General features: G+C 41.0%; 2 gene segments (V, D, J or C); both read left to right on the top strand.

Moving 5' to 3' along the window:
- The first annotated feature begins 1298 nt into the window (after positions 1-1298).
- On the top strand, positions 1299-1613 carry LOC308678545 (immunoglobulin heavy variable 3-48-like). The segment is given in 1 exon: positions 1299-1613.
- A 2168-nt stretch (positions 1614-3781) lies between these two features.
- Positions 3782-4096, top strand: LOC308678544 (immunoglobulin heavy variable 3-48-like). The segment is given in 1 exon: positions 3782-4096.
- Positions 4097-13677: the final 9581 nt, after the last annotated feature.

Genomic DNA, 13677 nt, shown 5'->3' with positions numbered 1-13677 from the left:
ATTTTCAAACTTATACAGTTATTTGCGTTAATTTCCTATTCAGTCTGAAACATCCGAACAAACCTATAGATATAAATGGGAAATGAAGACGGTATTTTACAGTGTTATTTTTTTTTAAAAAAAAATAATATTTGTAGTATTTTTTAGCTTATTCCATTTATGGAAATTGTTGAATTCCTCTCTTTACCATTTTTTTATATTATGCCATGCTGATCACGGGGCATAACATAACCTGTAATACCAGGGGCTCCTTATCAATGCCCAACTCTTATAATGCATCAATATAAGTCATGATTAATATATATATAAAAACATGCATTCATGATAGTGTGTGAAATGCATTGTAATATCTGAAGATTAAAAACAGTTTGCCTTCAGAAGTTGTAGATCTTGCTCACTGGAGGTTTTTAAGAAAAGACTGGACAGTCACCTATGTGAAATGGTGTAGGACACAGGTCTGCGGCTCCCAGTCCTCTGCTATGTGTAGTCCCCCCCCCAAAAAAGTGGGACTAAAAAAGTTCAACCAATCAATTCAAATATGCAGGGTAGGTGCATATCTCGCCTTGGCTCCACTCTTCAAACCCTGTTCTGCGCATGTACGCGCATGCGCACACATTTTTTTGCGGCTCCCAGTTTTTCCTTTTTTGAGGGAACCAGTTCCAAGTGGCTCTTTCACTGTTTCAGGTTGCTGACCCCTGGTGTAGGATCATCTGCCTGAGCAGGGGGAATCACCAAATGTCCCTTCCAGTTCTGTTATGATTGTCTGATTACTTTGAGTAAAAAGTGTTTCCCTGCAGCAATAAACCTTAAATTACATTAAATGGAAAATTCCTTTCAGAACTCCTCTGAACCATTTACGGAAAACGCTCTTTAAAAAGGAAATGAGGGGGAGGGTACCTGTCATAAAATTAAATTGATGTACAGTATAGGATGAACATAACCTTTATAAAACCCTTTCAGGTTTTTCAAAAACTCTTGGTGCTATTATCAGCCAAATCTGGTTCCTTTTTATCCTGAGGTGTATGTAAATACAGGCCTAACCTTCCCTCTTTATATGACATCATCTCCCACCCTCCTCAACCTGAAGAGAAAAAGCTAGTCTGCCTGGAACTTCTCCACTGAGAAAGAAAAATGATATTTTTGCTTCAACTAGTCTCCATTTTAGCAATCATCAAAGGTAACGGTTCTTGCATACAGAGATGGAATCTAAGAGGCTGCAATATGGTTGAGGTTCAAGGACTGCAGCATGCTGGATAGTTAAAAATGTACATATCAATATTTCTTTTCCAGATGTTCAAATGGAGGTCCAGCTGGTGGAATCTGGAGGGGGTGTGAGAAGACCTGGAGAGTCCCTCCGACTCTCCTGCCAAGCTTCAGGCTTCACCTTCAGCAGCTATGAGATGGACTGGGTGAGACAGGCTCCAGGGAAAGGACTGGAGTGGGTTGCATGGATAGACAATAACGGAGATGGGAGCAGCCACTCTTATGCCAATTCTGTGAAAGGCCGTTTCACCATTTCCCGGCGAGATGCCTCCAGCATGCTTTATCTCCAAATGAACAGCTTGAAACCAGAGGACACGGCTGTGTATTATTGTGCTGGAGAGCCACATTGAGAGGAAGCTACGGTGAAGCCTGTCAAAATCCCATATTGGTCGTGGCTGCAGTGCAAGCTGAGTCAGCTTTTGTGGCCTCAATTAAACAGGGGAAGTTATATCTCCCATCAGGAAAGAAGAGCAGAACCCCTTTCATTTTCTCTACTGGTGATCTGGAAAAGCTCTTACATTGAAGTAGGTGAAGTGTAGTGGGTTAACACCAACAAGACGACGCCAGGCAGTGAATTCAGCTCTTTATTTGTAGAGAAGAACCAGCAACAGAATGGGCTGCCTGTGCCCTTTGTATGCTCTGGCTGCTGAGCTGACAGCCAATCAATTTAACCAGGCTTTCCCGCCGAAAGCTGAGCCACGCCTTGTGGCAGTTATGTACAGCTCCTACTAGCTGTCATCTGTTAAGCTATTGCTTAATACAATACACACTCCAATACACAGTAACCCTTCCCTCTTAAGAATGAACAATACAACAATATAATACAACTATAATACATTTTTCCAGACAATATGTTGGTTCTTATGGTTGCACATAGTCTTTGAGGTAAGCCGGTGGCCTGTGATTCCTAGCAGATCTTCTCAGAGGCTCGCCCCTGTCCTGAACCGATGAGTCAGTGGGTGCCTCTGCTCTGTCCTCACCCAGTGTACCACCCCCAGTTCCCGATTTTGTACCCAGCTCATTGTGAGCTCCCTGTGCCTGTTGTTGCCTGGGTTGAACAGTTCAGTTGGTGGAGTCTGGAGGGGATGTGAGAAGATCTGAGAATGAATGGCATGGGTCCGGGTTATTTACGGGAGCACCTTTTGCCAGCGTTAACTTCCCATCACCCTGTGCGCTCCCACAGAGAGGGCCTCCTCAGGGTGCCGTCGGTCAGGGAATGTCAACTGGCGGCCCCCAGGGGGAGAGCATTCTCTGTGGGCACGCCTGCCCTCTGGAATCAGCTTCCGGTTGAGCTTCAGATGGCTCCCGACCTTCGCTCGTTTCGCCGCGACCTGAAGACTTGGCTATTTGAACTTGCCGGCCTGGACCGACGGATTGGGATTTTAGATTTAAAATTTTAAAAACTTTAAATTTTAGGATGTGTTTATTGTTTAGGGTTATTTGATTTAATCTCATTTTAATTGTTATACATTATGTGTTGTTTATAGTGTTTTAATTGCCCTGTACACCGCCCCGGGTCCTTTCGGAGAGGGGCGGTATATAAATCCAAATAAATAAATAAATTAGTGCAGGTTCGCATCCCACCAGGCTCAAGGTTGACTCAGCCTTCCATCCTTCCGAGGTAGGTAAAATGAGGACCCAGATTGTTGGGGGCAATTAAGCTGACTTTGTAATAATGCCGCTTGGGTGTGTGTGTGTGAAAGCCCTAATAAGCAGGCATATACATAGAATGAAGGCTACTGCTAAGCTTGTAAGCCGCCCTGAGTCTTTGGAGAAGGGCGGGATATAAATGGAATTAAAATAAATAAATAAATAAATAAATAAATAAATAAATAAATAAATAAATAAATAAATAAATAAAATCTTCTCTCTTTAGTGGACTGACTGTTTCCTTGACTTTTTTTCTTGTTATTTACACGTTATATGTTAGTTATATTTATATAACTTCTGGGAGGCGCAATGAACTCTTCTACATACCTTTCATTGCAGGATTTGAAAGGTTGTGGAGGAACATGTGTCAAGGTGGTTTCAACACTCCTTTAAAACATATACAAAACATATACACTCCATTAAAACATATACAAAAATGGGACAAACTGGTCTTTAAAAAAGGGGGGAATGTATCATAAAATTAAGCTAATCATATAGTATGGTGAACAATATCTTTATACATCCTTTCAGGTTTCTCAAAAACTCTTGGAGATATTAAAAGACAACGCTGGTTCCTTTTTATCCTGAAGTGTATGTAAATACAGGCCTAACCTTCCTCTTTATATGACATCATCTCCCACCCTTCTCAACCTGAAGAGAAAAAGCTAGTCTGCCTGGAACTTCTCCACTGAGAAAGAAAAATGATATTTTTGCTTCAACTAGTCTCCATTTTAGCAATCATCAAAGGTAACAGTTCTTCCACACAGAGATGGAATCTAAGAGGCTGCAATATGGTTGAGGTTCAAGGACTGCAACATGATGGATAGTTAAAAATGTACATATCAATATTTCTTTTCCAGATGTTCAAATGGAGGTCCAGCTGGTGGAATCTGGAGGGGGTGTGAGAAGACCTGGAGAGTCCCTCCGACTTTCCTGCCAAGCTTCAGGCTTCACCTTCAGCAGCTATGAGATGGACTGGGTTAGACAGGCTCCAGGGAAAGGACTCGAGTGGGTTGCATGGATAGACAATAACGGAGATAGGAGCAGCCACTCTTATGCCAATTCTGTGAAAGGCCGTTTCACCATTTCCCGGCGAGATGCCTCCAGCATGCTTTATCTCCAAATGAACAGCTTGAAACCAGAGGACACGGCTGTGTACTACTGTGCTAGAGAATCACAGTGAGAGGAAGCTACAGTGAAGCCTGTCAAAATCCCTTATTGGTCGTGGCTGCTGTGCAAGCTGAGTCAGCTTTCGTGGCCGCAATTAAACAGGGGAAGTTATATCTCCCAGCAGGAAAGAAGAGAAGAACCCCTTTCATTTTCTCTACTGGTGATCTGGAAAAGCTCTAATATTAAAGTAGGTGAGTCAAACTGATTAGTTCTGACCAACTTTCAGTTTGCTAAAACACATGAAGAACTCCTCACTGTTTAGTAAAGGTTCCCCCGCACATGCGTGCTAGTCGTTTCCGACTCTAGGGGCCGGTGCTCATCTCCGTTTCAAAGCCGAAGAGCCAGCGCTTGTCCGAGGACGTCTCCGTGGTCATGTGGCCGGCATGACTGGACGCCAAAGGCGCACAGAACGCTGTTACCTTCCCACCGTAGTGGTCCCTATTTTTCTACTTGCATTTTTACGTGCTTTCGAACTGCTAGGTTGGCAGAAGCTGGGACGAGTAACAGGCGTTCACTCTGCTACGTGGCACTCGGGATTCGACCCGCCAAACTGCCGACCTTCTGATCGACAAGCTCAGCATCCTAACCCACTAAGCCACTGGGGGCAAAGTATATCGGGCATCACTTTTCTTAGGAATTGAGCATTATTTGAAAGACACGTATAGTAGGTCTCTCCAAAAAACCTCTATGTGAATGCACTGAGGGCCTCTTTTATCCCAAGCAATATGCAAATCCAGACACGATTTCCCCTTTAAAGGAAATGCATGGTTTCCCAAATTCTCTACTATCAGTCCCCCTCCATTCATCAGTAAAAAAAAACAAAACCTCTTTTATTTTAAGTATCCAATATGAGGTCCAGTTGGTGGAGTCTGGAGGGGATGTGAGAAGATCTGGAGAGTCCCTCAGTCTCTCCTGTCAAGCCTCTGGATTTGCCTTCAGCAACTATTCCACTTTTTCTCTACGGCCTGTTATGTCCTTGTCATCTTCTCTCTTTAGTGGACTGACTGTTTCCTTGAGGTTTTTTTCTTGTTATTTACACGTTATATGTTAGTTACATTTATATAACTTCTGGGAGGCGCAATGAACTCTTCCACATACCTTTCATTGCAGGATTTGAAAGGTTGTGGAGGAACATGTGTCAAGGTGGATTCCACACTCCTTGAACTGATGGAAGTTTGTTTGAATGATTCAAAACATTCTTACAGAGGGTAGTGAGCACAGCACAAGACATGGTGGGCTGTCCCCTGACACCACTGGATGACATCGCCAGGCTCGTTGCCTTGGAAGAGTGAGGAAGATTCTCAGGGAGGACTCACACCCTGGATGGTATCTCTTTACTCTCCTACAATCCGGTAGGAGATATAGGAGTATAGCCAGCCGTACCAACAGGCTGAAAAATAGCTTTTATCTGTGGGCTGTTAGGCTTTTAAATGGGATATAATCTCTGTGAACTTATGCAGAATTGACTTGGGAGGCCGGTGTGTGGTGTAGTTGGTTAACATAGTGTGGTGGGATGGAGGGTTTGTTGTCACTGTGTGTTGGGGGGAGGGAGCACAGGGGGAGGCTCAGCTAATCTCAATGTACACATGTTGTACTTTGACAATCAAGGTTTATTATTATTATTTCCGAGCCATGCACTCCATACTTTTATGAAATTTAGGAGATATAACATTTTCCTCCTTTTCCTTCCCCTAAAAAAATGTACTAGAGTTATTAATCAATGTGATTTCCTGTGGGCGAGTTCAAAATCAGCTTTAGCTGTACTGTCACTTTTCTTAAGAGACCTCTGTAGATCTCCTGGAATTCAATCACTATTCCGTTTAGAACAGGAAATTAAACCTGTTATCTGTACTTCATCTTTATATCACAAGAGGGCAACCTACTCTGTAAAATCCTACTGAATATTATTCTCCACAGTTTTTCTTGAAAACTTCAAACCAAAGAACAGTTCCCTATAATCTTCCTTTCTTAAATGTAGTCCAAACTGAATAGGATGCAGTCATTTTGCCAGGACTCCACTTGATAAAACATGATTTTTGACTTGTGTCTTCTAAGATACTGAGATGAACAAAAGAATGATGGATCGGTAATATATCCATGTAACCAATTGTCTGTCTGAAAGATTATACCTTCTAAGGCATCATAGGAAGAGAAAATCATCCAGTCAATACATTTTATCAATCAATCAATCAATCAATCAATCAATCAATCAGTTTGATCTTGGGCCTTCAAAATGTGTGGTATACATTGGTATTTCTGTTAAGAGAATAACAGAGTTAGAAGGGAATTTGTAGGTCTTCTCATCTAACCCCCTGTTCAGGGAATAAACCCTATAACATTTCAGACAAATGGTTCATAAAAACTTCCTGTGTCGGAGCACCCACAACATCTGGAGGCAGGTTGTTCCACTGGTTAATTGTTCTAACTGTCAGGAAATTCCTCCTTGGTTCCAGGTTGTTCTCCCCTTGATTGGTTTCCACTCATTGCTTCTTGTTCTGCCTTCAGGTGCTTTTTGAGACTGATTAATATTTTGCATCCAAATTTTGCATCTCGTTTCTTTAAACAATTTTCCCCTCATCCCCCCCTTTTAATGTCCCTTGGTAATTTGAGCCTTAAGTTGGAAGAGAAAAACTATTTTCAATGTAATAGTTTTTTGCATTGATTTCTCAATTCAGTTTGAAACATCAGAAAAAACCTATAGAAATAAATAAGATGTGGAGGTGGTATTTCACATTATCATTTTTTATTCAATATTTTATTGCATTCTTACCTTACTCCACTTTTAGAAGTTGTTAAATTTCTTAATCAGTTTTTATATGGTTAATGATTCCATACTGATCATCGGGCATAACATAAGCAGTAAAGACAGGTACTCTTAACAATGCCTGTTTTGTTTTATTGAAGCATTTTTATAATGCTTCAATAAAAGTCAATAAAGGAAATTGATACAAAAAGACAAGTATTAATGATTGTATTTGAAATACATTCTAATATATGAGGATTAATAATATGAATAAAAAGAGTGTTCTGCTATAGCAATGGACCTTAAATTACATTCAATGGAAAAATCCTTTCAAAAGTCCATTAAAACATATACAGAAATGGGACAAACTGGTCTTTAAAAAGGGGAGGAAATCTGTCCTAAAATTAAGCTAATTCATATAGTATGGTGAACAATATCTTTATACACCCTTTCGGGTTTTTCAAAAACTCTTGGAGATATTAAAAGACAATGCTGGTTCCTTTTTATCCTGAAGTGTATGTAAATACAGGCCTAACCTTCCTCTTTATATGACATCATCTCCCACCCTCCTCAACCTGAACAGCAAAAGCTAGTCTGCCTGGAACTTCTCCACTGAGAAAGAAAAATGATATTTTTGCTCCAGCTAGTCTCCATTTTAGCAATCATCAAAGGTAACGGTTCTTCCACACAGAGATGGAATCTAAGAGGGTGCAATATGGTTGAGGTTCATGGACTGCAGCATGCTGGATAGTTAAAAATGTACATATCAATATTTCTTTTCCAGATGTTCAAACGGAGGTCCAGCTGGTGGAATCTGGAGGGGGAGTGAGAAGACCTGGAGAGTCCCTCCGTCTCTCCTGCCAAGCTTCAGGCTTCACCTTCAGCAGCTATGAGATGAACTGGGTGAGACAGGCTCCAGGGAAAGGACTGGAGTGGGTTGCATGGATAGATAACCCTGGAGATGGGAACACCCAATACTATGCCAATTCTGTGAGAGGCCGTTTCACCATTTCCCGGCACGATGCCTCCAGCATGCTTTATCTCCAAATGAACAGCTTGAAACCAGAGGACACGGCTGTGTACTACTGTGCTAGACAATCACAGTGAGAGGAAGCTACGGTGAAGCCTGACAAAATCCCTCATTTTTCATGGCTGCGGTCCAAGTTGAATCTGTTTCCATGCTCTGAATCAAAAGGAAAGGAAGTTAGCTCTTTGTGCAGAACTAATATACATGAATTCAGGCAATCTAGACTATGAACCTTGGATAAAATGGAAGGACATTTCAGCATCTGTAGAAATGATACCAACTTCTGTAAGTGAAAAGCCTTAAAGATGGGGACACCACAGTAATCCCAATTGAGCATAGATTTTCACCTAGTCTCTTCATGATGCTAGAATATCTAAACATACAATATTCAATATCTCTGTCAGTTTATAATAATAGTAATAATAGTAATAATAGTAACAGTAATAATAATAATAATAATAATAATAATAATAATAATAATAATAATAATAATAATAAGAAGAAGAAGAAGAAGAAGAAGAAGAAGAAGAAGAAGAAGAAGAAGAAGAAGAAGAAGAAGAAGAAGAAGAAGAAGAAGAAGAAGAAGAAGAAGAAGAAGAAGAAGAAGAAGAAGAAGAAGAAGTTGGAAGGGACCTTGGAGGTCATCTAGTCCAACCCCCTGCTAAGGCAGAAAACCCTATACCATTTCAGAAAAATGGCTGTCCAGTCTCTTCTTTAAAACTTCCAGTGTTGGAGCATTCACCACTTCTGGAGGCAGGTTGTTCCACTAGTTAGTTGTTCTAACTGTCAGGAAGTTTCTCCTTAGTTCTAGGTTGCTTCTCTCCTTGACTAGTTTCCATCCATTTCTTCTTGTCCTGCTTTCAGGTGCTTTGGAGAATAGCTTGGCTCCCTCTTCTTTGTGGCGGCCCCTGAGATATTGGAACACTGCTATCATGTCACCCCTCACCCTTCTCTTCATTAAACTACACATACCCAATTCCAGAAACCGTTCCCTATATGTTTTAGCCTCCAGTCCCCCAATCATCTTTGTTGCTCTTCTCTGTAATCTTTCTAGAGTCTCGACATCTTTTTTACATCGTGGTGACCAAAACTGGATGCAGTATTCCACGTGTGGCCTTACCAAGGCATTGTAAAGTGGTATTAGTACTTCACGTGATCTTGATTCTATTCCTCTGTTAATGCAGCCTAACACCGTGTTGGCTTTTTTGGCAGCTGCAGCACACTGCTGGCTCATATTTAAGTGATTGTCCACTAGGATTCTGAGATCCCTCTCACAGTTACTACTATCAAGCAAGGTACCACCTATACTATACCTGTGCATTTGATTTTTCCTGCCTAAATGCAGAACCTTACTTTTTTCACAATTGAATTTCATTTTGTTAGATAGTGCCCAGTGTTCGAGTCTGTCCAGATCCTCCTGTATCTTAAGCCTATCTTCTGGCGTATTGGCTATTCCTGCCAGCTTGGTGTCATCTGCAAATTTGATGAGTTCCCCATCTATCCCCTCATCCAAATCGTTGATGAAGATGTTGAAGAGCACTGGGCCCAGAACAGAGCCCTGGGGCACCCCACTACACACTTTCTTCCATGTAGATGCAGTTCCATTGAGGACCACACGCTGAGTACGGCCTGTCAGCCAGCTATGAATCCATCTGGTGGTGATGCTATCTAACCCACATTTTTCTATCTTATCAAGTAGCAGGTTGTGATCTACTTTATCAAATGCCTTACTGAAATCCAAGTAAATTAAATTTACAGCATTCCTCTGGTCCACTAGTTTTGTCACTTGGTCAAAGAATGCAATAAGGTTTGTCTGGCACAATCTGTTTTTGACAAACCCATGTTGGCTTTTAGTGATAACTTTGTTCACATCAAGGTGTTCACTGATTTGTTGTTTGATTATCTTTTCCAGAATCTTCCCAGGTATTGAGGTCAGGCTGATAGGTCTGTAGTTTCCTGGATCTGTTTTTTTTCCCTTTTTTGAAGATGGGAACTACATCAGCTCTCTTCCAGTCCTCTGGTAGTTCCCCAGTGCTCCAGGATCTTTGAAAAATATAGTTCAGGGGTTCTGAGATCACGTCTGCCAGTTCCTTGAGAACCTTGGGGTGTAATCCATCTGGTCCTGGTGATTTGAACTCATCTAGGCTGGACAGGTGCTCACTTACCATTTTCTTGCCTATCTTAACTTGCGTTTCTATTCTGTTTTTTATGGCACTGGTTTTGGTAGGTTGGACTGTTTTTTTCCCTTTGTGTAAAGACAGATGCAAAAAACGAGTTAAATAGTTCTGCTTTCTCCCTGTTGCTTGTCACCTTCTTGCCACTTTCCCCCACTAATGGACCAATCATTTCCTTAACCTTTTTCTTGTTTCTTATATGTTGAAAGAAGCTTTTTTTTGTTATTTTTGACTTTGGTCACAAGCCTTAGTTCATTTTGAGCCTTAGCTTCCCTCACTTCATCTTTGCAGGCACGGGCTAATATTCTGCCTTAGTTATGTGCCCCTCTTTCCACTTCCTATACTTGTCCCTTTTATCTTTCAGTTTGTCAGAGAGTTCTTTATGCAGCCATGCTGGTTTCCTTTGAAAGCTGTTATTTTTCTTCTTTGTTGGTATTGTGCTAGACTGGGCCTTTATTATCTTTATTATTCTCTCTCTCTCTCTCTCTCTCTCTCTCTCTCTCTCTCTCTCTCTCTCTCTCTCTCTCTCTCTCTCTCTCTCTCACACACACACACACACACACACACACATACACACACACACACACACACACACACAGAGAGAGAGAGAGAGACAGAGAGAGAGAGAGAGAGAGAGAGTTTCAAATTCAATCTCAAAATTCTACAGACAAGATTCATAGTAATGACAGGCCAGAATTGGAAATCAAATGGTTGTTTCCAATGAAGAAATTTGGATCAGGGATGCCCCTTAAATCAGGGTGTAGCCAGCAGCCTTTAATTAAAAGAGATACTCCCCAGCTTGGCAAGGAGCTACATTCAGCATCTTTGCATCTATCATGGATTGCAAGTCATGGTTTTTCTCTTTCTTTGAAATCTAATTATTTGAATTAAAAGAAAAAAAAAACTAACTTAATAAATAAAGCAAATCATGGTTATGTAAAAATATTGTGAAGCTGTGGTCTGAAATTTCAACAAATAGATTGCTTAGATGTATAACAAATTGGATTTATTGGAGAATTTCAAAAAGGTTATTTGGAAACTTCTCATTCAACAAAGAGAAGAACATTTGGGACATAACATTTGATATTTTTTTTTCTTTTTGAGTTAGGTGGATCTTACAACTGTGGGTTACAAATTGTTCACTACAAATTAGTCACTATTTAATGAAACAAAGGAAGGAAGGAAGGAAGGAAGGAAGGAAGGAAGGAAGGAAGGAAGGAAGGAAGGAAGGAAGGAAGGAAGGAAAGAAATCTTGGAATGCCAATGTAGTTATGAGATTAAATTCTACATTAACTCATTTTTGAGACATGGTGGAATGGGTCAAGTCTTCCTTTTACTTACTCTAACATAAATCTGCCCTTTCTCCTATTATTCACAGAAAAACCAGAAGAAATCATACGTGGCATCACTTTTCCTAGAACTAGAACATTATTTGAAAACTACACCTATAAGGTCTGTCCAAAAAAGATTTCTAATTGAATGCACTGAGGTGCTCTTTTATCCCAAGCAATATGTAAATCAGGGCACAATTTCCCCTTTAAAGGAGCTGCATGTCTCTCTTTTTTCAGGTTACACCCACCAAGGCAAATCTGTGCACTTTCCCAAATCTTCTACCATCTGCTCCCCTCCATTCATTAGAGGAAGCAAAAATGATCCTGTGGCTAAACTTGGTGTCCTTACTAGCAATCCTCAGAGGTAATTCTATCCTCTCTATTCAGTTCCCCCCCCCCATTTTAATTATTGTACACTGCAAAGTTCAGTGAAAAAACTTTCATTTCAGATGTCCAATCTGAGGTTCAGTTGGTGGAGTCTGGAGGGGACGTGAGAAGACCTGGGCAGTCCCTTCGTATCTCCTGCCAAGCCTCTGGCTACAACTTTGGTGGCTACAGCATGCACTGGGTGAGACAGGCTCCTGGAAAAGGACTGGAATGGGTGGCATACATAAACTCCGCTTCAAGCAGTGTTCACTACATAGACAAAGTGAAGGGCCGCTTCACCATCTCCAGGGACAATGCCAAAAGCCAGCTGTATCTGCAAATGAATAGCCTTAAAGCTGAAGACAAGGCAGTCTATTACTGTGTGAGAATCTGAAACCAGACAGGAACTTTCACATCCCTCAGAGCAGATCTCCAACTGGATTCAGTGACAGAAAGTTGAATAAGAGTAGGTGATCAATCTACTTTATAGCAGTGTCCTTACTAAGATAAGATACGATATGATAAGATAACCTTTATTGTCATTTTGTTAGTGTGAGCACAACAGTAAAAATGAAATTTAGTTTCCCGCTGTCAAGGCAGAACACATACTGTACATGACACAAACCTAACCATACTATATGCACATATGTATAGATCCATAACCCTACATACTTAAGGATGTGGTGGCTCAGTGGGTTAGGATGCTGAGCTTGTCGATCAGAAGGTCGGCAGTTTAGTGGGTTGAATCCCGAGTGCCGCATAACAGAGTGACCTCTGCATTTACAGTTACAAGGAATCAGTAAGAGTTCATAGAGCTCACTATAAAGAGTTGTGAGTTGGGTGTGACAACCTCCAGGGAATGGAAGAGAATGAATTGTATGATTCCCATAAACAAATTATGCAGAATCCATGAAGGGGTGCATTGCCACCTCCAGAGACATATCCAACCCAGAAGGAGGCAGAAAACACGTAATATTTTTGACAATGACTGAAATAAAATCGTGGTTTCAGCTGTGAACTTGACTGCTTCTCCAGCTGCTTACTGGAGAACTAAAAGAGATTGTTGAAGGAAAAACATAGAGGTCCTTTGGGAATTTAATTCCCCAATGTTTCTCAAAACCTCTTTAATATCAAACTTCAGCATGTATAGCAAAAAAAAAAAAATGAAATACCCATGAAACCCTCACTGTGTAGAATAAACCTGGAAAGAGAGAAGGACAGGAAAGCCCTGTCTGTATCTGACTAGAAGAATCACTTGTTTGGAATTGTGCAGAGAAGACCTGGGATATCATCTATTGGGGATGTTTTGTAGTAAATGACCTACAAGTTGGCTAATTCATTGCATGATGTTATGAGATTTAAGAGCCTAGGTGGAGCAGTGGGCTAACGCCTCCTTAAGTAACACCAGCTGCCTGCAATTAGTGCAGGTTCGCGTCCCACCAGGCTCAAGGTTGACTCAGCCTTCCATCCTTCCGAGGTAGGTAAAATGAGGACCCAGATTGTTGGGGGCAATAAGCTGACTTTGTAATTAGGCAAAGCCCTAATAAGCAGGCATATACAGTACATAGAATGAAGGCTATTGCTAAGCACATTGATTTGTGCTTCTTTGATTGTAAGCCGCCCTGAGTCTTCGGAGAAGGGTGGGATATAAATGGGATAAAAAAATGAGAATCTGATGACCCCCCCAGATTATTAAACATATAGCTCCTTTATCTGGAGGGATATGTAAATCTGTGGGCAGTCTCCTCTTTAAATGAGCCACGTAACTTTTCTCAGGCAGAACCCATCAACGTAAACTGGTGGATGCCTCCCACGCTTTTCCATCTTATCTTTTTGGACAGCAAAAATGTTATTTTGGCCAACATCCTTGATTTTAGTCAGTGTTCTTACAGGTAATATATCAACTATAGCATTCTTTTCAACATTCTTATTTTTTCTAGTAATACTCAACAG

This window comes from Vipera berus, assembly GCF_964194415.1.
Source record: "Vipera berus genome assembly, chromosome: Z".
NCBI lineage: Eukaryota > Metazoa > Chordata > Lepidosauria > Squamata > Viperidae > Vipera > Vipera berus.
Note: the sequence above shows the minus strand (reverse complement) of the source record. Positions and strands in the feature narration are given on the sequence as shown.